Source organism: Oncorhynchus tshawytscha, linkage group LG05 (assembly GCF_018296145.1).
Source record: "Oncorhynchus tshawytscha isolate Ot180627B linkage group LG05, Otsh_v2.0, whole genome shotgun sequence".
NCBI classification, from domain to species: Eukaryota; Metazoa; Chordata; class Actinopteri; order Salmoniformes; family Salmonidae; genus Oncorhynchus; species Oncorhynchus tshawytscha.
Window position 1 is genome coordinate 32336853 of NC_056433.1, and position 23552 is coordinate 32360404.

General features: G+C 40.5%; 1 protein-coding gene across 1 annotated transcript in view; it reads left to right on the top strand.

Moving 5' to 3' along the window:
* Window positions 1-297: 297 nt before the first annotated feature.
* Window positions 298-23552, top strand: part of LOC112250497 (leucine-rich repeat and fibronectin type-III domain-containing protein 2-like) — a 155897-nt gene continuing 132642 nt past the window's right edge. Inside the window, exon 1 of the mRNA XM_024420692.2 lies at window positions 298-988. The gene's annotated coding sequence lies outside the window, so the exon portion shown is untranslated. The remainder of the gene's footprint in view (window positions 989-23552) is intronic.

The following is a 23552-nucleotide window of genomic DNA, read 5'->3' on the forward strand; positions in this document are numbered from 1 at the left end:
AATGCTGTTAAATGCAAGCATGTTCAATCTTGAATCACTTAAATCTATTTATATTAAAATATCTAGGCCTAATGTTTTAACTATGACTCCAAATGTGACATTTCAACCAATGCATATGGCATCATCTTCTGAACGCACGCTTATAGACCCACTTATCGTTTCATTAGGCTGTAAAAAAATGTCGTTAGATTGAATGTGCGACAAAGAGGACGATAATGCGCAATATGCGGTCAATGTTGGTCAAAGTTTAGATGGAACCCTGGCTATAATAGTGTTGTTGGGGGCGAATGAGCGCTTCCTCTCAGTCTCTCACTGCCCGTCTCTCCTGCGGTTACCGAGACGCAGGCTGGTCGTGCCACCTAAATACCTCAACCAGCTATCTGCTGCTCTGCGTTATCCCCTTTGTGCCGCGGTGTACAGCTTGTGTGATTGTTGCAGAGGATTGGGCTACTCGTTTCTACAAGGTTTTGCTCGGAGCGCAAAATTATCTGGTATAGGTGTTTTGCCAAAAATCAACTAATTCTGAATTGAACAATAGGCTATTGCTTTTTAATTAATTTGTCCTGGTATGCTTTTAATCCTGTGCTATTTTTCAAGTATTTTAAGGACGAATGGAAATCGATTCAAATAAGGACGAATTACGATAGATCAGAACTATATATTACAGTAAAATTGAGTGAGCGTTCGAGTTTGATTGAAATAACTCAACATAGCCTACATTTGACCAGTTTCGCTGCACCAACATAGTGCCCGTCTTTCAAACTGCTGAGAGACTGGAGAGGTTGTCTCGCACTGAATGAGTCGCTTTGGAACGCGCGCTATCCACAGAGCGAGCCGGTGGTGAAAAAGGTCGGGATTGCGATCAGTAGGCTAGCCTATATTGGAAATTAAAAACGATTTTGGAATAATGGTGAAGTGAAAATAAAAACGCCGAAGATGCAACATCTCCTTGGTAGAATACACGATGGACAAACGCCTGCCATGAATGGTAAGAAAAGCACTTGTCCGTTTTGGGTGAGGTTTAATCATCATCAAGTCGTTAGAATGGCACATTGAAAAGTCCATTAATTTGTCTAAACATACTTTCTCATGCCCTTATGCATAGTAAATTATTATCAACATGTTCTAATAATTTGTGGCAAATCATTGTGCCATTATTGGCTAAATATTTTGATGTTAGATGGAATTACTCTTGTTGTTGTTTAGGATATATTTCTGCATTATATCATTTTTCACCCGCGCCCCTACCCTAGTCGCATCCATGCCCCATTGATAGGCTATTGTAGCCTGAAACATTAACTAATATTCAACACCCATGATCAAACCCGAATGTAAGATAACAATACCCATATTCATTCAGATTTTCGATTATTTAATAGAAAGGCAAAGATACAAGTATACGTTTTTAGGGGACATATGAAAGGAGAATGGAATTGGACATGATTATTATCTTAGTAAGACCCCAGTGCAGATGAACGGCAGTTATTGTATGACTAACGAAGATTTCTAAATGCATGTTACTGACTATTTGGGCATGTTAACAATTTGGAGCCATCTTTGACCTTAACATATGAACCAATTTTGCACTCTCCTGTGCATGAATGCATAATACACATGTGACCCAGACTAAAGAGTGAACTGCTTGCATGGCTGGAATTTCTGGTGACCTTTCATCAATCTATTAAGATTAGTCAACTTGGGAAAGCAACACTACTGGATACTGTGTTTATGGTACTTGCAGAGTAGCCCTAGTATTCACTAGTTCTTGAAAAGGACTCCCTATTTCACACATTGAAGTACTTCTGGGAAAGTAATCTGATTCAAAGTGTGGAGTCATCCTGAATAGGATGAGTTCCATTTAGTGGTGTGGATGGAAAGAGCACCATTGAAAAGAAACACCCCAAAAATGTGTTGGGTATTGATGTAGCTCATTCTTTTTACTCTCCATTTGAAGCGCTTATGCAATTAAAGTCATTTGTCCAATTTGTACATGCCCATGCCTGCATTTGCCACAAGTCATTTGTCCAATTTGTATCATTCTAATGTGTTTTTTAGGGCTGGCCGATATATTGTATTTTAAGGTATTTTAAGGTATGGATCCATAAACCGGTATGGATTTTTACAATACCAACTATAAATCTATTTAGATCCAATTTTAAATAAATTAGAAGTTCTACACATTGGATCACTTCACTGTCAGTTTTTATCCCCTGCCAAGGGATAATCTGCGGTGGAAGGTGGCCAAGCCACCTCGATGTTTGTAACACCATGGGACATCCCGAAAATGGTTCTTCTCGCGGACACCTCTGTAGCTTCTGAACGGTTTGGCCTAGAAACTGCAAGTCCCACGGGACTCGTCTGAATTCGGTACCGTCAAAGTTCCAACTTCTGTTTGTAGCGTACGAACCGTTTGGGCTTCAAACTTTTGTGACCCTCCCCTCTAATGGCTTAGACTCTTAAGAATCAAAGGGATACTTTCGGATTCTGGCAATGAGTGCCTTTATCTACTTCCCCAGAGTCAGATGAACTCTTGGGCACTATTGGCATGCTTCTGTGTCCAGTATCTAGTTGATGACCTGCACTCTCCTGTCAAACGCCATGCAGCCGCAAGTTCAAGAATGTGTGAAGAAAAATAATGAGCACCTTCCACAACATGTTCTCCAAAACTCCAGTTCTGCTTCTAAGATAGTTGTGGCACTGCTCCTAGATTCTCAGTCCTGCCAGAGCTGTGTGTGTCAGTCCACAGATGGGTTGGTCAGTACAGTATGTGTGAAGTGTTTTACAGAGGGAAGAAAGCCCTGCGAATACAGGGCCAACAATAGCTTTAATACCTGTACTGTGCATGCAGGAACACTAACTCCTTCTCTGGCGGTGCTAGCTGTTCATGGCCAGAGCTCACTACAACATCACGCCAGGCCATACAGAAGGAAAGGGAACCTCGCTATAGTGCTTACTGCGAACCCACTGTCTGCTGTTTTAAGAGATGGCGTTTGCCTCACAGGGATTAGAGGCGTGCCTCTAATTGACCTAGCATGAACCATTTTACACCATACAACTCACAAGCACACTCCAAACCCATGGTGACACATGCATGGAGATCCTAGCTCAAATCACCATGATGTGGTGGAGAGGTTAAGTGACAGCCAATAAGACCAGAGCCAGATTCCGTCATTTTAAAATGTATGCTGCCTTGTGTGTGAAAGAAATGCTGGGCTTAGCTCAATCAAACTGCTAATCTCTTGGTAATCACATATTAGGTACCCCACGTGAGTTTTGTTTACATTTAAGGTAGGCAACATTGAATATGTGTCTTGCATCTTTACTGCAAAACATTCAATATACTTGCAACCATCAGGGAACCGATTTTCTTTATAAAACATCTGTATTGCTAACTCATGCATTCATATGAATCCATCCCCTCCTCCCCATCTGTATCTTGGGTGCCTATGTGTATATACTGTAAATACAGCAGTTCTGTAAACAGTCACGTATTCTTATAATTGTCTTCAAATGACTACATTACAACCACTCTAATAAGTATACTTGATTCCTTATACAGTTGTCATTTTTGGTAAATTGAATCAAATTGAATTACTTAATTTTTCAAGAAGAACTTCAGTATTCATTGTGAAATGTCCTGCGGGTTGGGTTGGATGGCACCGACGCAGACAGGTCTTTGGGCTCTCAAATAACACCTCTCTAAGCAGCCCCTGGGCTGGGCCTCTCAGAGGATCTGCTGGCTATAAATAATGGCACATATGTTGCCATGCTTCTGGCTGACGCACGCTAAGCCCCATCCTTAGCTGCCTGCACAGTACACTGGGACACACAGTACAGAGAGCTCAATGCATGCACTGCTGTGTGGTATAACTGAGGAGCTGAGTGATAGGACTACGTGTGTGTGTGTGTGTGTGTGTGTGTGTGTGTGTGTGTGTGTGTGTGTGTGTGTGTGTGTGTGTGTGTGTGTGTGTGTGTGTGTGTGTGTGTGTGTGTGTGTGTGTGTGTGTGTGTGCGTGCGTGCGTGTGTGTGTCTGTAGGGTATTGGGGGTGACATAGGCCTCAGACGTGCCTCCCTCTATCTCTTCATCTTTCTCGTCATATTTGTCATTCTTGTTTTATCACTATAACCTCACCCTATCACTGTTGTTTTCTTCATCTCCTTTCTCTCTTACCCTCTGCCTCTCTACACCCACCCCTTCCTTTTCCTCCCACCCAGCTTGCACTCCTGACTGGCATACTCTTAACCTGTCAGAGAAAGAGGTTACTACCACTTTGTTTTGCCAAATATATTTCAGAGAATTTTATAGGCCCATCAGCAGAAGGAAACAATAGCATCACCATGGGACATGTAAAGACTGCTTGGTGTGCTAAGCACTGATATAATGAAAATAGCATTACAGTTTTAAACCACAACACCAACCACAGGGACACACACACAATTACTACAAAAATGCTGGCCAACAGGCCTGATATCAGGTGTAAGATGGGACAAAAAAAATGAATTCACAAGCTTTTCAGCATTCCCACAATGTCCATATATCAAGTTATAGTGAGTTAACACTTTCATTGATGGTTTAAATTCCTCCTGTAAATAAGGCATTTATAACACTTTTGATAATGCAACACCCATGAAGTTGTGATGACTGGATTCATAAAGGGTATTATTAAAGGCCTTATGTATAACCCCTTGAAGTAATGTATTTTTGTTATAGCATGGTTGGAACAAATAACAAAGAGTAGCATCATCTGATAGCAAAAATATGGCTAAATATGAATTTATATTGGTCCTGCTCTAAAACGCAGCATGCATTTCAAAAGAGTGACAACATCGCTGGTCCATCAAGTAATTGTCATATACATTACTTTTACAGAATTTTCACTTGGGCGAGGATATTGGACAATGAAAGCCTATTGGAGGATAACATTTATCTACGACAGAAGAATTTATAACTGACTTTTTCCAACATAACATAGTAGGTAGAGCAGATCCCCTTATTGTATGGGACACTTTTAAATGTGACTTTAGTGGCCATGCAATTCAATACTCATCTCTAAAACAAAAGCAATTTAGGTCAAAAGAGTCCATATTAACAAAGCAAATAAAAGGACTAACAGTACAGATATATAGCAATACAAACTGTACTCTAGAGGCACAGAATACGTTAGAGGAAAAACAAAAATAAATTGAGGAACTTAATTCAAGAAAGATATAGTGCAATGTACTATAAAAATTAAGTGAACTGATGGAATATTGGGGAAGAATGCACCAAATTCCTTTAAGATTTTCAACTTAGAAATGCTACCAAAAATAATTTACAGAAACTTCTTACAAATTCTATAGTCACCCATGATTCACCATTCAAGGACACAAAGTACTTTAAGCATATGCTTTCGTTTCAGTCTCCTTCATTTCCACTAACCAAATTCATTGTATGGATTTGTTTATATTAATATTGTAAAACTAACATCTGTACAGAAAGACTCATGTGAAGGCCAAATTGCAGAGGCGGAACTTCTTGATGTAATTAAAGCCTTTAAGTCCGGGAAAACTCCAGGGCTGGATGGCATACCAGTTGAGGTATACCAAACCTTTTTTATGTACCCAGAGGACCAATATTAGTATGTTTTAACCACTCCTATGACAATTTTTTGATGATCAGATACTCAACAAGAAAGTCTGATTTAATTATTACTGAAACAGGAGGAAAAAAATTCTAGGCCATTTAGCAAAATGCATAGCGCATATACTGTAATTTAAAAGGTATTGTTGGATATTATTCATCCTAATCAGTTTTTTACACAGATGATGGGTTGAAGATAATATAAGACAAGTACTGGAAACTATAATATATAACACAAATATAACACTATGAAAAATCTGGGAAACCAGGCCTGCTGACTTTGAAAAGTATTTTGGTAAAGTACAACTGAAATCTATACATAAATGCCTGGAATATTTCAATTTGGATATTCTTTTATGCAATGGGTTAAAGTTATGTATAGTAACCACAGGTGTAAAATAGTAAATAATGGCTACTTCTCAGTAAGTATTAAACTGTCAAGAGGAGTTACACAAGGTTGTCCACTATCGCCATGTCTACTTACTGTATTATGGCCATCGAAATGTTAGCTTTAAAATCAGATCCAACAATAATATCAAGGGGCTAGAAAGCCACGGCTTAAAAGCAAAGTTGTCATTGTACACTGATGATTCATGTTTTCTTTTGAATCCACAATTTAGATTCCTCCAAAGATCTTAGATGCTTTTTCTAACCACTCTGGATTACAAACAAATTATGATAAGTATACTATATTACTTATTGGATCACAAAGAAATACAACTTGTGTAGTTTACCAATTAAACGGTCTGACGGTGATGTGGACATACTTGGTATTCAAAGAAATGATCTCACTGCAATACATTTTTATAGAAAGTTAGCAACAATAGATCCGATCTTGCTACTATGGAAAGAAAAATACCTGTCTATTTGTGGAAAAATCACCCTGATTAACTCTTTAGTCATATCGTAAATTACAGTTGAAGTCGGAAGTTTACATACACCTCAGTGTCACAATTCCTGACATTTAATTCTAGTAAAAATTCCCTGTCTTAGGTCAGTTAGGAACACCACTTTATTTTAAGAATGTGAAATGTCTGAAAAATATTAGAGAGAATGATTTATTTCAGCAATTATTTATGGGGTGAATTTATCAGTGAATTATAAGAGAAATAATCTGTCGGTTAACAATTGTTGGAATGTCCTAACCAACTTGCCAAAACTATAGTTTGTTAAACAAGAAATTTGTGGAGTGGTTTGAAAACGAGTTTTAATGACTCCAACCTAAGTGTATGTAAAACTTCAACTGTACCTATTTGCTTATGGCCTTACCTACACCTAGTGACGGGTTTTAAATTATATGAGCAAAAAATCTTTCCCTTCATTTGGAACGGCAAACCAGACAAAATTAAACGGGCCTGTTTATAATTAATATGTGCAGATTAAATATTAAAGCATTAGACCTCTCACTAAAGGCTTCAGTCATACAAAAGTTGTACTTATTAAATCCAAACTGGTACTCTAGCAAATTAGTAAGAATGTCTCACCGAATGTTCAAGAATGGCCTTTTTCCCTTCATTCAGATTACAACCTCTCACTTTCAGTTCATTTCAAATGTAATCTCATCTATACATGTATATATTTACAAAACGTTACATGGGGGATTGGAAATGATGCAGACAGTCACGTTGATGGAAGCTACAATCTTTCTGCAAAATTAAAGCTGATCTACCACATTAAAAATGTAAAACAAATGTAGCCACCTTAAAGGAGCCTTTTTATATCTATACACTGCCTTTCGTGTTCCATATTGCTAAGCAGTTTGTCAAAGCTGAGCTCTTGTGCATTGGCACAAATTATTTATCATGGTGTATATTAGTGATAGTGCAGAGATGACATCCTCCCTTCATTTTAACTCTCTAAAGTGTTATGTGCTGTGAAGATATGCAATGCCTTCGGGAAGTATTCAGACGCCATTACTTTTTCCACATTTTGTTACATTACAGCCTTATTCTAAAATAGAGGAAATACATACAAATCCTCAGGTATCTACATACAATACCCCACAGTGATGAAGTGAAAACAGGTTTTAAAACTTTTGGGAAAATGTCATAAAAATAAAAAACTGAAATACCTTATTTACATAAGTATTCAGACCATTTGATATGAGACTTGAAATTGAGCTCAGGTGCATCCTGTCTCCATTGATCATCCTCGAGATGCTTCTACAATTCAATTGATTGGACGTGATTTGGAAAGGCACATGTGCATGTCAGAGCAAAATCCAAGCCCTGAGGCTAAAGGAATTGTCCATAGAGCTCAGAGACAGGATTGTGTCAAGGCACAGATCTGGCGAAGGGTATCAAACCATTTCTGCAGCATTGAAGAGCCCAAGAACACAGTTGCCTCCATCATAAATTGGGGACGTTTGGAACCACGTTTGGAACCACCAAGACTCTACTTGGAGCTGGCCACCCAGCCAAACTGAGGGATTGGGGGAGAAGGGCCTTAGTCAGGGAGGTGACCAAGAACCCGATGGCCACTCTGACAATGCTCTGGAGATCCTCTGTGGAGATGGGAGAACCTTCCAGAAGGACAACCATCTATTCCGCACTCGGGCCAATCGGGCCCTTGTGGTAGAGTGGCCAGACGGAAGCCACTTCTCAGTAAAAGGCACATGACAGTCTGCTTTGAGTTTTCCAAAAGGCACCTAAAGACTCTCAGACCATGAGAAACAATATTATCTCTGGATGAAACCTGGCACCATACCTATGGTCAAGCATGGTGGAGGCAGCATCATGCGGTGGGGATGATTTTCAGCAGCAGGGACTGGGAGACTAGTCAGGATCGAGGACAAGATGAACGGAGCAAAGTGCAGAGAGATCCTTGATGAAAACCTGCTCCAGAGCTCTCAGGACCTCAGACTGAGGCAAAGGTTTCCCTTCCAACAGTACAACGAGCCTAAGAAGGCAGCCAAGACAATGTAGAATTGGCTTCAGGGCAAGTCTCTGAATGTCCTTGAGTGGCCCAGCCAGAGCCCGGACTTGAACCCGATCGAACATCTCTGGAGAGACCTGAAAATAGCTGTTCAGCAACGCTCCCCATCCAACCTGGCTTGATAGGATCTGCAGAGAAGAATGGGAGAAACTCTACAAATACAGGTGTGCCAAGCTTGTAGTGTCATACCCAAGAAGACTTGATGCTGTAATAGCTGCCAAAGGTGCTTCAACAAAGTACTGAGAAAAGGGTTTGAATACTTACAGTATGTAAATGTGATATTTTAGATTTTATTTATTTTTATTTTTTAGTAACAAGTTCTAAAACCCATTTTTTGCTTCGTCATTATTGTGTGTTGATTGATGAGGGAAAAAACTATTTAATACATTTTAGAATAAGGCTGTAACGTAACAAAATTTGGAAAAAGTCAATCTGTCTGAATTCTCTCTGAAGGCACTGTATGCTGTTGCTAGGATGTGTTCACTCTCATCTCTGGGTTGAGTGTTGTTTGGTGCTGTGTCATGAATGGTCAGAGTGTCCTTACTGTTGTGCTTGCCAGTGGAGGCTGCTAGCCTGAATGTCAGTCAGAGCAGAAAAGGAATTAGACTAAAAGGCTCAAGAGATGAAGTATCCCCTGCACAGCACAGACAGGCACTGCACTCAACTATATAGGCCTAGCCTGGTCTTCCTAACTGCCTTATTCGTCATGTTGGACAAGACAGCAGCAAGTCTAATTTGTCATTATAGCCACTACAATGTCTCCTCATCAGCCATTTATTCTGTCCTTGGACCAGTATCATCCCTAAAACTGGGATTAGAAGGTCATGCCTGCCAGCCCACTCCATCACCCAGTGTACAGAAACATGTATGGGTGGAGAGGGGTATTCAAACAAAGGCATGGAGGTGAATTATACACAGGACGATGTGTTTGGTTTAGCCTGGTTCCAGGTCTTGCCAAATCCTATGGTTATCATCACGCTTTGGCAACAGAAACCGATTTGGGACCAGGCATATTTGGTTTGTTCCTCAGTGTCGAGCAGGAGGTCATGTGACCTCTGAGTCATCCAGAGGTGGAAGTAATGAGCCTTCTGGCGAGGGTTCAGGTGGCAGTCGAGAGATGAGTTCGGATTGGTCTGCCATATAGAAGGCTTCTGTCTATTTGAGCTTGTTAGTAAGTAAACGTCTGCAAAAAAGCGTAATGAAATTGTTGCCAGCCGAGCTTGTTAGGCTGTTTTCATGTTATCCAATCATCGGCCAGAGCGTCAACTGTACGCTCCGAGAGTTAAACTAGATTGGTGGGGCTAAAGCTTAAGAGGGTGTGAACGATGCTGAATGGGTGTAGACAAAGAAGATCTCCTCACTAGATACCAAAACATTCAAAGGCCATTTTCTCAAAAGTGAGTTTACAAGTTGATCAACTTAAAAAGCAGAATTACTTTCCCATTTTTACTCAAATGCAGTGAATGATATACCATTTTGTAGCTCTGAGTCTCTACAATAAAAGAGTTTAACATGATTTTTGAATGACTACCTCATACAAACGTCATCCTCGCCCTCCATTTGGAAAATCAGACCATAGTTATATCCTCCTGATTCCTGCTTACAAGCAAAAATTAAAGCAGGGAGCACCAGTGACTAGATCAATAAAAAAGTGGTCAGATAAAGCAGATGCTAAACTACAGGATTGTTTTGCTACAAGACTGGAATAAGTTCCGGGATTCCTCCGATGGCATTGAGGAGTACACAACATCAGTCATTGGCTTCATCAATAAGTGCATCGATGACGTCATCCTCACAGTGACCGTACGTACATACCCCAACCAGGAGCCATGGATTACAGGCAACATCTGTACCGAGCTAAAGGCTAGAGCTGCCCCTTTCAAGGAGCGGGACTCTAACCTGGAAGCTTATAAGAAATACAGCTATGCCCTCCGACGAACCATCAAACAGGCATAGCATCATTACAGGACTAAGATTGAAATCGTACTACACCGGCTCTGACGCTCGTCGGATGTGGCAGGGCTGGCAAACCAATATAGACTACAAAGGGAAGCACAGCCAAGAACTGCTCAGTGACACGAGCCTACCAGAGGAGCTAAACTACTTCTATGCTCACTTCGATGCAAGTAACACTGAAAAATGCATGAGAGCACCAGCTGTTCTGGAAGACTGTGTGATCACACTCTCCACAGCAGATGTGAGTAAGACCTTTAAACAGGTTAACATTCACAAGGCCGCAGGGCCAGACAGATTACCAGGATGTGTACTGCGAGCGTTCACTGACTAACTGGCAAGTGTCTTCACTGACATTTTCAACCTCTCCCTGTCCAAGTCTGTAATACCAACATGTTTTAAGCAGACCATCATATTGCCTGTGCCCAAGAACACTAAGGTAACCTGCCTAAATAACTAAATGCCTACCGTCTGTAGCCATGAAGTGCTTTGAAAAGCTGGGGATGGCTCACATAAACACCATTAACCCCGGCCCCCCCTCAATTTGCATACCACTCCAATTTGAATCATCAGCTTCACAGATGATTCAATCTCTATTGCACGACACACTGCCCATTCCCACCTGGACAAAAGGAACACCTATGTGAGAATGCTATTCATTCACTACAGCTCAGCGTTCAACACCATAGGGCCCTCAAAGCTCATCAGTAAGCTAACAATAGGCAGTATATATAGGCCTAGAGTGTCAAGCTTTGGTTGATTTAAAATGTAATCTTCAAGTTTCTCATCTCCATTTCAATCAAAAATTCAATTTAAAGAATAACACTAAACACTAAACATTTATTTCAAGTTTGATTTGATTTAGACCTATTCTTTAATTTAACTTTTTGGTTGAGATGGAAACATGAATCCAATATATCCAATATGAATTTGTTGACAAATTAGATATTGAATTATGTTTAGTTGTCAATGCAACCACATATCAACATTTGAAGGAGATGTGACTTATGCTTTAATAGTTCTATCTGTGCCCCACTGACTTAGTTTAGCTTTAATGTCAGTTTGTCTAAAAATGTATAATTTATGTTGGATTCATGTTTCCATCTCAACCAAACATCGAGAGTTAAATAATAAGATTAAGCCGGAGGCTCTGATGAAACTATCCAAATATTAGATTACATCTCTTTTAAATGTTGATATTTGGTTGCGTTGTCAACCAAAAACAATTCAATATTACTTTCGAAATATAGTTAATAGCCTTAAAGTTAAGGCGATCTTACAAACTTATGTAACAGTATTTATTCAGCCTTAAAATGAATAACACACATCCATAGCCACATTTTGAGATTACTTTTACTAAATGTCTTCTTATGTAATCATAGAAAGCATGCATGTTCAAGATAGCATGCAAAGGTCACAGGCATGTGGAGATCTTCACAATTCCTCTAATAACCTGTGCAGAATCTTAAACAACATTGATCACTTGCACTATGTACTTTTAATGGAATATCAACTTCAATTGAGGTCATTTGATGGGGCTATTAGATGAAGCACAGTTATAAAACATTAAGTTGTTGTGTAAATACAAAAATATCTGACATTGCGTTCCCGTTTGAACATTTTTGTCCTTTAAATGGTTTGTAAGCAAAGTGATGACACATTTAGATGACAACGAAACCAAAAATCAGACATAGTTTTTTCATTGGAATTTGGTTGTGCTTTTAGATGGTTGAAAGCATAGCGATAACACATTGGGAATGCAACAAAATTCTGGCTGTCTTTTTTGGGGTGGGTGAATAAAAGGTTGAAAACTTATTGATCAATGTCTCAACCAAATATTACCCAAAGTTCCACAGTTAAATGACATGGTGTGCCCAGTGGGTCATGTCTGCAGCCAATCAAAGCTCAATCGTGGGACAAAATGTCATAATTCCTTTGTCTCAAACCTGTCTGTGCATAGCCAAACTGTGGCCAAAGCCAAATCCACTCCTTATTTATTTATTTATTTATTTATTTATTTATTCATGATTCCCTGATCCCTCTCTTCTATGGACAACCCAATCCCGCAACTGACAGGTCAGCACTTAGAGAGTTAGAAACCTGCCCCAGCAGAATTGTATACTGAACAGTATTTAGTTGTTTTGTCAAGTGGAAATGTGCGGCTGTATGATTCAGTCCTTGCTGCATACATTTCCTGTTTTGGTAATTGATTAAGATATCACCCCCCCCCCATTCCATCACATCGTTTACACACCTAGCTATATAAATAACTTCGCTGCATCGAAGGCACTGGGTGTCTCCGGAAAACTGAGGTCAAACAATGCCAGAAATGATTTAGAAGCTAACGTATTGTTGGTGCTTTTCAATTGTTATCTGTTCAATTGAATTATGTCTGACCATGTCTGCAATAGCTTGGAACATTTGAGAGATTTAGGCACACGGTGCATACTTACTAGAAGTTAATGTTGAGTAAACTGCTGCCTACATGTTCTCTTATTATGATTAAAGAAATTAGAGAAATTAGTTGTACTGCTGGGTTTTACACACTCAAATGTAACAAAAGACAAAATTTGTTATAAAGAAACGTACAAATAATACATTTATGATATCAGTTATCATTATCATTAAAACGTCAAATTATGGTGCAGAGCGTTGGATTTGGCTGCTGGGGGGGGCATTGACAACTATGTGTCGTTGGCAAGGGAATGGTAAATAAATATTATAACTATTCGGCTTTAATATCATCACCTTTTGAAGAACATATTCAGAACTACACATTTCTGATTATTCCACATTTACCTCTATCATCAGAGTTATTCAGCAAGTAACTGCATGCTTGTCATGATCAGTAAACATCAAGGACATGTATTTTCATATACAGTTTCTTCAGAAAGTATTCATACTGTACCACTTCACTTATTCCACAATTTTGTTGTGTAACAGCCTGTATAGATTGTCTTCACTCAGTCATCTACACACAATACCTCATAATGACAAAGTGAAAACATGTGTGTAGAAAATGTTGCAAATGTATTTAAGAATGAAATATTGAAATAACTACGTTACATAGAGTACCAGTCAAATGTTTGGACACATCCATTCATTCAGGGGTTTTTCTTTATTTTTATTATGTTCTACATTGTAGAATAATAGTGAAGACATCACAACTATGAAATAACACACATGGAATCATGTAGTAACCAGTGTTCAACAAATCAAGATATATTTTATATTCTTCCTAGTAGCCACCCTTTGCCATGATGACATCTTTGCACACTCTTGGCATTCTCTCAACCAGCTTCATGAGTTAGTCACCTGGAATGCATTTCATTTAACAGGTGGGTCTTGTTAAAAGTTCATTTGTGGAATTTCGTTCCTTCTAAATTCATTTGAGCCAATCAGTTGTGTTGTGACAAGGTAGGGATGGTATACAGAAGATAGCTCTATTTGGTAAAAGACCAACTCCATATTATGGCAGGAACATCTTAAATAAGCAAAGAGAAATTACAGACCATCATTACTTTAAGACATGAAGGTCAGTCAATGCGGAACATATCAAGAACTTTGAAAGTTTCTTCAAGTGCAGTCGCTAAAACCATCAAGTGCTGTGATGAAACTAGCTCTCATGAGGACCACCACAGGAAAGGAAGACCCAGAGCTACCTCTGCTGCAGAGAATAAGTTCATCACCAGCCTCAGAAATTGCAGCCCAAATAAATTCTTCACAGAGTTGAAGTAACAGACACATCTCAACATCAACTGTTCAGAGGAGACTGTGTGAATCAGGCCTTCATGGTCGAATTCCTGCAAAGAAACCACTACTAAAGACACCAACAAGAAGAAGAGACTTGCTTGGGCCAAGAAGGATTCTGCGTCTTTGTGAGACGCAGAGTAGGTGAACAGATGATTTCCACATCTGTGGTTCCCACCGTGAAGCATGGAGGAGGAGGTGTGATTGTGTGGGGGTGATTTGCTGGTGACATTGTCAGTGTTTAATTTAGATTTCTAGGCACACTTAACCAGCATGGCTAACACAGAATTCTGCAGCAATATGCCAGCCCATCTGGATTTCGCTTAGTGCGACTATAATTTGTTTTTCAGCAGGACAATGTCCCAAAACACACCTGCAGGCTATGTAAAGGCTATTTGACCAAGACCGAGAGTGATGGAGTGCTGCCTCAGATGACCTGGCCTCTACAATCACATGACCTCAACCCAATTGAGGTGGTTTAAGATGAGTTGGACCGCAGAGTGAAGGAAAAGCAGCCAACGATTGCTCAGCATACCTGTATGTGGGAACTCCTTCAAGACTGTTGTTATTGCATTCCTAATGAAGCTGATTGAGAGAATGCCAACAGTGTGCAAAGCTGTCATCAAGGCAAAGGTTGGCTACTTTGAAGAATCTAAAAGATATTTTGGTTTGTTTAACACTTTTTTGGGTTGTACATGATTCTAGATGTGTTCTTTCATAGTTTTTATATCTTCACTATTATTCTACAATGTAGAATGAGTAAGTCTTCACAAGTATTCAAGTAGTCAAAAGTTTACTATTTGGTCCCATATTCCTAGCATACAATGATTACACCAAGTGTTTGCCTACACACTTGTTGGATGCATTTGCTTTGCTTTGTTTGGTTGTGTTTCAGATTATTTTGTCCACAATAGAAATGAATGGTACCCCATAACGACAAAGCAAAAAAAGATTTTTGGAGAATTAAAAAAAAAAATCTCCCGGTGTCTGGTGGAAAGCAGACTGAACCAAGTTTCATCTAGGATTTTGCCTCTGCTTAGCTCCATTTCGTTTTATTCGTTATCCCGAAAAACTCTCCAGACCTTAACAATTACAAGCCATACCCATAACATGACGCAACCACCACTATGCTTGAAAATAGGGAGAGTAGTACTGAGTAATGTGTTGTATTGGATTTGCCCCAAACATAACACTTTGTATGAAGGACAAAAAGTACATTTCTTTGCCAAATGTTTTGCAGTATTACTTTAGTGCCCAGTTAAAAACAGGATGCATGTTTTGGAAAATGTGTATTCTGTACAGGCTTCCTTCGTTTCACTCTGTCAATTACAGTGCATTCGGAAAGTAGTCAGACCCCTTGACTTTTTCCACATTTTGTGATGTTACAACCTTATTCTAAAATTGATTAAATTAAACATTTATCATCAATCTACACACAATACCCAATAATGAAAAGCAAAAAGATTTTTTTTTTTTTTTTACATATTTGCAAAGGTAATAAAAAAAAAACAGAAATACCTTTTTTCCATAAGTATTCATACAGTTTGCTATGAGACTCGAAATTGAGCTCAGGTGCATCCTGTTTCCATTGATCATCCTTGACATGTTTCTACAACTTGATTGGAGTCCACCTGTTGTATATTTAATTGATTTGACATTGACGGTCTCCAAGAACACAGTGGCCTCCATCATTCTTAAATGGAAGAAGTTTGGCCAAACTGAGCAATCGGGGGAGAAGGGCCTTGGTCAGGGAGGTGACCATGAACCCAATGGTCACTCAGACAGAGTTCCTCTGTGGAGATAGGAGAACCTTCCAGAAGGACAACCATCTCTGCAGCACTCCACCAATCAGGCCTTTACAGTAGAGTGGCCAGATGAAGCCACTCCTCAGTAAAAAGGCACATGACAGCCTACTTGGAGTTTGCCAAAAGTCACCTAAAGGACTCTCAGACCATGCAAAACAAGATTCTCTGGTCTAAGATTGAACTCTTTGGCCTGAATGCCAAGCGCCACGCCTGGAGGAAACCCTGCTCCATTCCTACGGTGAAGCTTGGTGGTGGCAGCATCATGTTGTGGGGATGTTTTTCAGTGGCATGATTTTTTTCAGAGACAAGAACTGGGAGACTAGTCAGGATTGAGGGAAAGATGAATGGAGAAAAGTACAGAAATATCCTTGATTAAAACCTGCTCCAAAACGCTCAGGACCTCAGATTTGGGGCGAAGGTTCACCTTCCAACAGGACAATGACCCTAAGCACACAGCCAAGACAACGCAGGAGTGGCTTTCGGACAAGTCTCTGAATGTCCTTGTATGGCCCAGCCAGAGACCGTACTTGAACCCGATCAATCATCTCTAGAGAGACCTGAAAATTGCTGTGCAGCGACTCTCCCCATCCAATCTTACAGAGCTTGAGAGGATCTGCAGAGAAGAATGGGAGAAACTCCCCAAATATAGATGTGCCAAGCTTGTAGCGTCATACCCAAGAAGACTCCAGGCTGTAATCCCTGCTGTAAGGCTGTAAGATGCTTCAACAAATGTGCAAATGTGCAAGAAGTCTGAATACTTATGTAAGGTGTGAGGTTAGCAATCTTTTTACTACTTTAATACGCATATAAGTGAAGATGTGCCAATACTTATGCTCCCCTAAAATGGGGGGACTATGTGCAAAAAGTGTTGTAATTTCTAAATGGTTTACCCAATATGGATGAAAATACCCTCAAATTAAAGCACTGTAAACACATAGCCATTGTTTGATTTCAAATCTAAACTTTTAGAGTATAGTTCCAATAATATGGAGGGCACTGTATATATCTTGAACAAGAATAAAAATGCAACATGCAACAATTTAAACGATTTTACTGAGTTACAGTTCATATACGACAATCAGTCAATTGAAATAAATTCATTAGGCCCTAATATATGGATTTCACATGACTGGACAGGGACGCAGCCATGGGCGGGCCTGGGAGGACATAGGCCCACTCACTTGGGAGCAAGGCCCATCCACTGGAGAGACCGGCCCAACCAATCAGAATTCGTTTTCCTCACAAATGGTCTACGGTTGTGATTCCCGGTTGGACATACTGCCAAATTTAAAACAACGTTGGAGGCAGCTTATGGTAGAGAAATGATGGTGGAAATTCCTGCAGTCAGCATGCCAATTGCACGCTCCCTCAAACTTGAGACGGCTGTAGCATTGTGTTGTGTGACTAAACAGCACATTATAGAGTGGCCCTTTACTGTATCCAGCACAAGGTGCACTTGTGTAATTATCATGCTGTTTTATCTGCTTCTTACTATGCCACACCTGTCAGGTGGATGGATTATCTTGGCTAATGAGAAATGCCCACTAACAGGGATGTAAACAAATGTGTTCACAAATAGTTTACACACACATAACCAATCATCTCTGATGAAAAAACACAAATGTAAAAAATTGGTGGATACAGCATTTTGGAAATAAACTCTTCAGATGCTGCTGTTCTATCGCACATGAAATGATGTCCCACAGACAAAACAGTGTGCGTTGTTTCCAGTATCTTCTTTATTGTTGTAATATCGTAAATGGATGTTGCAGTTTCACCATTAAAGTTGAGATCCGCATTAGGAGAAACGGAGCCACTGGCCGCCTTAGGCGCATTTGTTGTTGTTTTTGTTTTTTTTTGTTTATTCAACGGTGGAGTGGAACTTCAGCATCAAGGTAAAAAAAAAAAAAAAAAAAACATAGTACATACTCGTGCAATGATGGGCAATGATAATTAAACAGTGTTCATTATTTGAAGTAGCGTCTTTGCTGTTGGAATATCACAAACGGACTTGGCAGTTTCACTGGCATTGGATTCCATCTTTAAGTATTCCATCTTTAATGTTTTGCCTATCAGAAGTGTAACCTGAGGCATTTCTCTCACTTGTTAGCTCCTGTGGGATACTAAGATGGCTAACGGGGGTAAAGACATAAAAATAGATAAATTGAGCTGTGTCTCTCTCAGCCACCAGAGAAGAAGCCCTGTGTCAGCTCTTCCCCACTGTGGCCCTGAAATGAAACACTCTAAGCCACAGATTTACGGCGAGCTCCAGTTGGCCTTTGTGTAATTTTCTAAAGATTCATTTTGCAATGAGGGCCAGACCTTAGCCACTCAATGGCCCTACTCATTTTTTAGACGCCATTGCAAAAATAGACAGAGAGAAGGAACCAAAGGCTTAAAGAGGGGAAGACATGGAATAGACAGAGGGACTGCCAAACACAGAGAAAGAGACACTGCAAAGAGAGCAAACAAGAAGGAGCAGAAAGATTGAGAAAGGGAGGTGCAGAGTGAGATAAAGAGGAGGTACTGAGGGCGACAAAGTGATACAGAATGAGAGAGGGCCTTACTCATGAATCATTGAGCAACGTATGATGAGAAAGAAACAAGGAGAGAGTGAGATGATGACAAAACAGTGACAGAGGAGAGAAAGAAAAATGATAGACGAGAGAAAGAATGTAGGCTGCAGCGAGTGAGAGCTGGGGAATGAGCAAGAACCATGAAATGGGGGAAGAAAGAGAGGAGTGTTACCCGGCATTGCGCAAGAGGCTTTCATTAACACAGGGCCCTATCTGAGGGGGTACTGTGTCCATGTCAGTGTGCCACAGCTGACCCGCTTTCTGCCACACGCTGTGCCATGGCCCTTGAGCCAATTAGAGGCTCACATCGGCCCTGCTCATTTCCTTGCTCACTGCAACACCTCGGCATGCTCACTGCATGCTGAGTGAGTGTGATCTGAATGTGAAAGGAGGCGCTTAAGGGGACAACGCCTCCACATGAACGCTCTCTGAACACTCTCTCTTTATCTTTCTCTCTTAACGTGAACACTCACCTCTTTCTTCCTCTCTTTCTCTTCATCGCTCTCTCTCTCTCCCTCCCTCTCACAGAGATGATAGAACATGTTGGCTACTACAGTAGCCTAATGCTGGGGAAAAGGGAAAGTTTGTTATTTTCACAATAATGCCCATATCTTAGACAGTGATTTCCTAATAGTACCAGCCAGGTTGTTCAAGATTGACGTCGTGACGTCGAAATCCTGTGGATTTTGGGAAATGCCTTCAAAACCAGCCACTAGGGGCAACAGTAAGCTCTATTACGATAAAGTAGACTTGGGTTCTGCTAGGGCTTTGTTGATCAGGTTGGATGGGGAATCCCATGACTCTGGATCAGAAGTGGCTTTTGGCTTTCTTTGGGGTGGTTTTTAACCCTATCCCAAACTTAATCCTAACCATAACCATTTGGAATGAGTGCCTAAACTTAACCCTTAACTTCAAAATGTAGAGAAATGGAATGATGCAGAGCAGCAGGAGCAACAAATACACTTTGAAATTTGATGGTTGGAGAACGTGGATAAACTTGTTGACAAGGACAGGGAGCTCAGTATTGGTCTTATTACTAATACTGTATACAGTTGAACAAAAAGTCAAAATACTGTAAATTACACTCTCACACACACACACACACACACACACACACACACACACACACACACACACACACACACACACACACACACACACACACACACACACACACACACACACACACACACAGCTGTGTCCCAGAGGATCAAGTATAACAGCTTTGGGAGTGTGTAGTGGGAGGGCAGAACAGCAGGATTAGCATGGTTCTGCTGCTGATGCTAAAACCACTGGAACTCAGCATGGGTCTCCTGCAGAATATAACTTCTGTCTTGTCTTTGATAACTCTCTATATAACACCCTATATTATAGCAGAAAATGACTGCCCGAAAGGTCAAGATTGGGTTTGTTTTGAAATGACTCCCCTTCTTCGATAGCACTCTCTTCTTACATAAAGCTTTTATATCGGGGAGCCATGTGGCAAGAAATGTTGTTTGGCAATTATTGGATTTCTAAAGGTCGCGGATACACTCTAAAAACACACACACACGCACGCACACACACAAATACACAAGCACACTCAAACATAACCGTTGTGATGTATGAATTAGTTCTATTAGAGCTGTGTAAAGATAACGCCCTCAAACAGCAATGCAACTCTGGCTTCTTGGCAACTACATTGGCCCTTATTTATCCTAGCTGCCTGGTAACTCGAGCGGTTTGTAAAGTGGTTATCTCCTTAGGGAGTAGCTGAAATATGTCCTCCCCTCCCCTTAGGGTAGTATCAGGCAGGCCTTGGCAGAGATAAACGCTCAGGATTATTGTTGTCACCATGTTGGCGAACCTCCCATTGTTTTCTCCTGACATTGTTCACCTGTCAGGAATGCTTAGCTGCCTTTAGAGAGTTCTGTCTCCTCTCCACATGTATATAATTCACCCTGTTCTCTCTCCATGTGGCCCCCGCATGACTTTGTTCTTTGCACGTTGTCCTCAGCCATTGTATAAGGGATGAGTGGCTTCAAAACTTTTGGTTCCCCCTGCTCAAGTGCTAGCATGTTGTGTTAACTTCATTAAATTATTCAGGCAATGAATGGCACTATTTCCTCTCTCAAAGACATCAAGGATCATCTCATTCAACCTTGTTACTGAATTTGGCTCATGAAGAAGCATGATTGTATAAAATAAATAGGTCATGATAATGTTTTCTCTTAATCTCCCCAATGGATACAATTGTTTACTATATCAACAATTCAGCGCTAATATCATTGAAATGTTCAATACTTAGCATCCTTAATTAGCAGGCTTTTGTTGAGGACAACTCTATCCAGGGCATTACGTTTTTATGGCACTTTTCTCACACAGCTTCATTGTGTAATTGATATCCCGTTCACTGCATAGCCGTTCATGCCAGGCGAGCCTGAAAAGAGGACGGAAGAGCCCAGAGGACCAGCGCAGCACACAAAAAAAAGAGCTTTGAAGTGAAGCTAATAGTGGAGAATTCAACCTACATACGGCTGTGAAGAAGAAACACATGGTTGCTTTTCATGGCCCACATTTTGTGTCATTTTGTGTTTTGTGTCTCTGTTTGTGTGTTTTAGGTTATACTATCCTTTTGGGAACCAGAAGTCCCCAGAAAGATAGTAAAACAAGGAAAATTGGGACAAGTGAGGAAATGTCACTGGTCCCCACAAGGAAAAAAACAATTTTACACTTAGGGGTTAGGGTTAGGGTTAGAATTAGGTTTAGGAGTTAATGTTAGGAGTTTGGGGATAAGGTTAGGATTAAGGTTTAGGGTTAAGGGTTAGGGAAAATAGGATTTTAAATGGGAATCAATTGTTTGGTCCCCACAAGGATAGTAAAACAAACGTGTATGTGTGTGTGTGTGTGTGTGCGTGTGTGTGTGTGTATGTGTGTGTGTGTGCGTGTGTGCATATATGTGTACACTCAGAGTGTCACGGCTGTCGTAAGAACGGGACCAAGGCGCAGCGGATGTTGAGTTCCATAAATTTAATTCAAAGAGAAACTTAAACAAAACAAAATTTAACAATAAACGAACAACTAAACGTGGTGCACATGCACAAACAAAACAATATCCCAGGTGGGAAAAATAGCTACTTAAATACGATCCCCAAATAGAGACAACGATTACCAGCTGCCTCTAATTGGGAATCATACAAAACACCAACATAGAAAATATAAACTAGAACACAACATAGAAATGATCAACTAGAACACCCCCTAGTCACGCCCTGACCTACTACACCATAGAGAAACAAGGGCTCTCTATGGTCAGGGCGTGACACAGTGTTTGTTTATCTTCAAGGTACACCGTTTTTTTTGCCTGGTACCACCCCTTTTTGTGTTATTGACACAGTTTGGAAAATCATATAATTAATATTTGCATGATACAGTACCGCCTACTTAATAACTGAGTCCTAACTGCCTCACTGCAGTAATTTAGGCAAGGCCTCTTGATTGGCATGGCATGATGGCAGGATCTGACCTTTTGGTTGCTCTAAATATCAGTTGTTTAGTGAAGCGGAGACCACAGTTTGTTCCCTACTCGGGCCTTGCCTCTGGCTGTGCTTGTACTGTGGAACCACATTACTAGTCCAGCTATTAGACACATAAAATGTTAAATTCTTCCTTTGAAGTAAGCCAGCTAAGGTCTCGCCCACGGATTAGCCCCATTTCCCCCTCAGGCAATCAGTTAGTCTGCCAGTCCGCCATCCGGCGCAATTTTGGCCCAGCGTTGGCAACTGGCCTCCTCAGAATGCCCATGTCAGGACAAATGACAGATCAGACTTTTGATTCTCAAATATTAGCACATTTTATATCCCTAATATCTGGGCTGTAGTTGTCAGTAAATAATGTCAAAGAGCTTGTTTTCTGAAAAGCACTTTATTTGATCGTATTTTCATCAGTGACAGATTTGACTTGATGTATTTCATAGCTGATATATTACGTTGGCTTGTGTTTTTGGAGGTATCGGGTAATGTTTTATTTTTTGTAGACTACGATAGGGATTACGTCTGTATCATGTTTTTACCAACTGACAAGTACTGGGTTCTGCCTAATGCAAAGTCAGTATTTCTATATGCATCCTTACATAGATAACATAGATAATGGTATTTTAAACCATCCTACTTTAATTTGGAGATAGCCTGGTCCCAGATCTGTTTGTGCTGTCTTTCGAGTTTGGAAACAGCACAGACAGATCGGGAACCGGGCTAGCTTTGAGACCAGCTAATAGCAAGGCAGTGCAGAACAGATCACCTCGACCCGTTTGCATCGCATCCTTAGGACGTGATAGTGTGTATTGTGTTTGGAGGGTTATTGTTTTCTTATCAAAAATGGATTCATAGTCTGTACTCTGTAGCTGAAGGTTGCGGCAATAACAAAGGGGCTAACGTGATAACAGAACCCTGAGCATTAATGCAGCCCAATGTATTATACATGGCCCAGCGGCCCTCCATTAGAGAGGCCTATCCCCCACTCTTTACTACTGCATGGGGAAGCAGAGCAGGCACAGCTATACCGTACAGTACTCACAGTTTCTTTGCCTACCCCTCCCGCACTCTTCTTCGTCTGTAGTTGTCTCTAGCCGTCTCCATGCAGCTGGTGAAAGCAGATGTAAGACAGGGTGGCTCTTCTGAACACACCCAGACCGACGTGACATCAAACAGAGGTGAGGGGGAACGAGAGGAAGGAAGAGAAACACACAGCACTTTGATGCGGAACAGGATTTCTTTTTTTTTTAAATGCATGTTGACATTTGGCACCTTCTTGTGTACTTCAGTGACAGGTTGTTAAAAAATGTCTTACAAATGTGTCAAAGCAACATCCTGTATTCTTGTTAGTATTGAAACTTTGAATTGTGGCATTGACTTTTGAATGGCACTGATCTGATG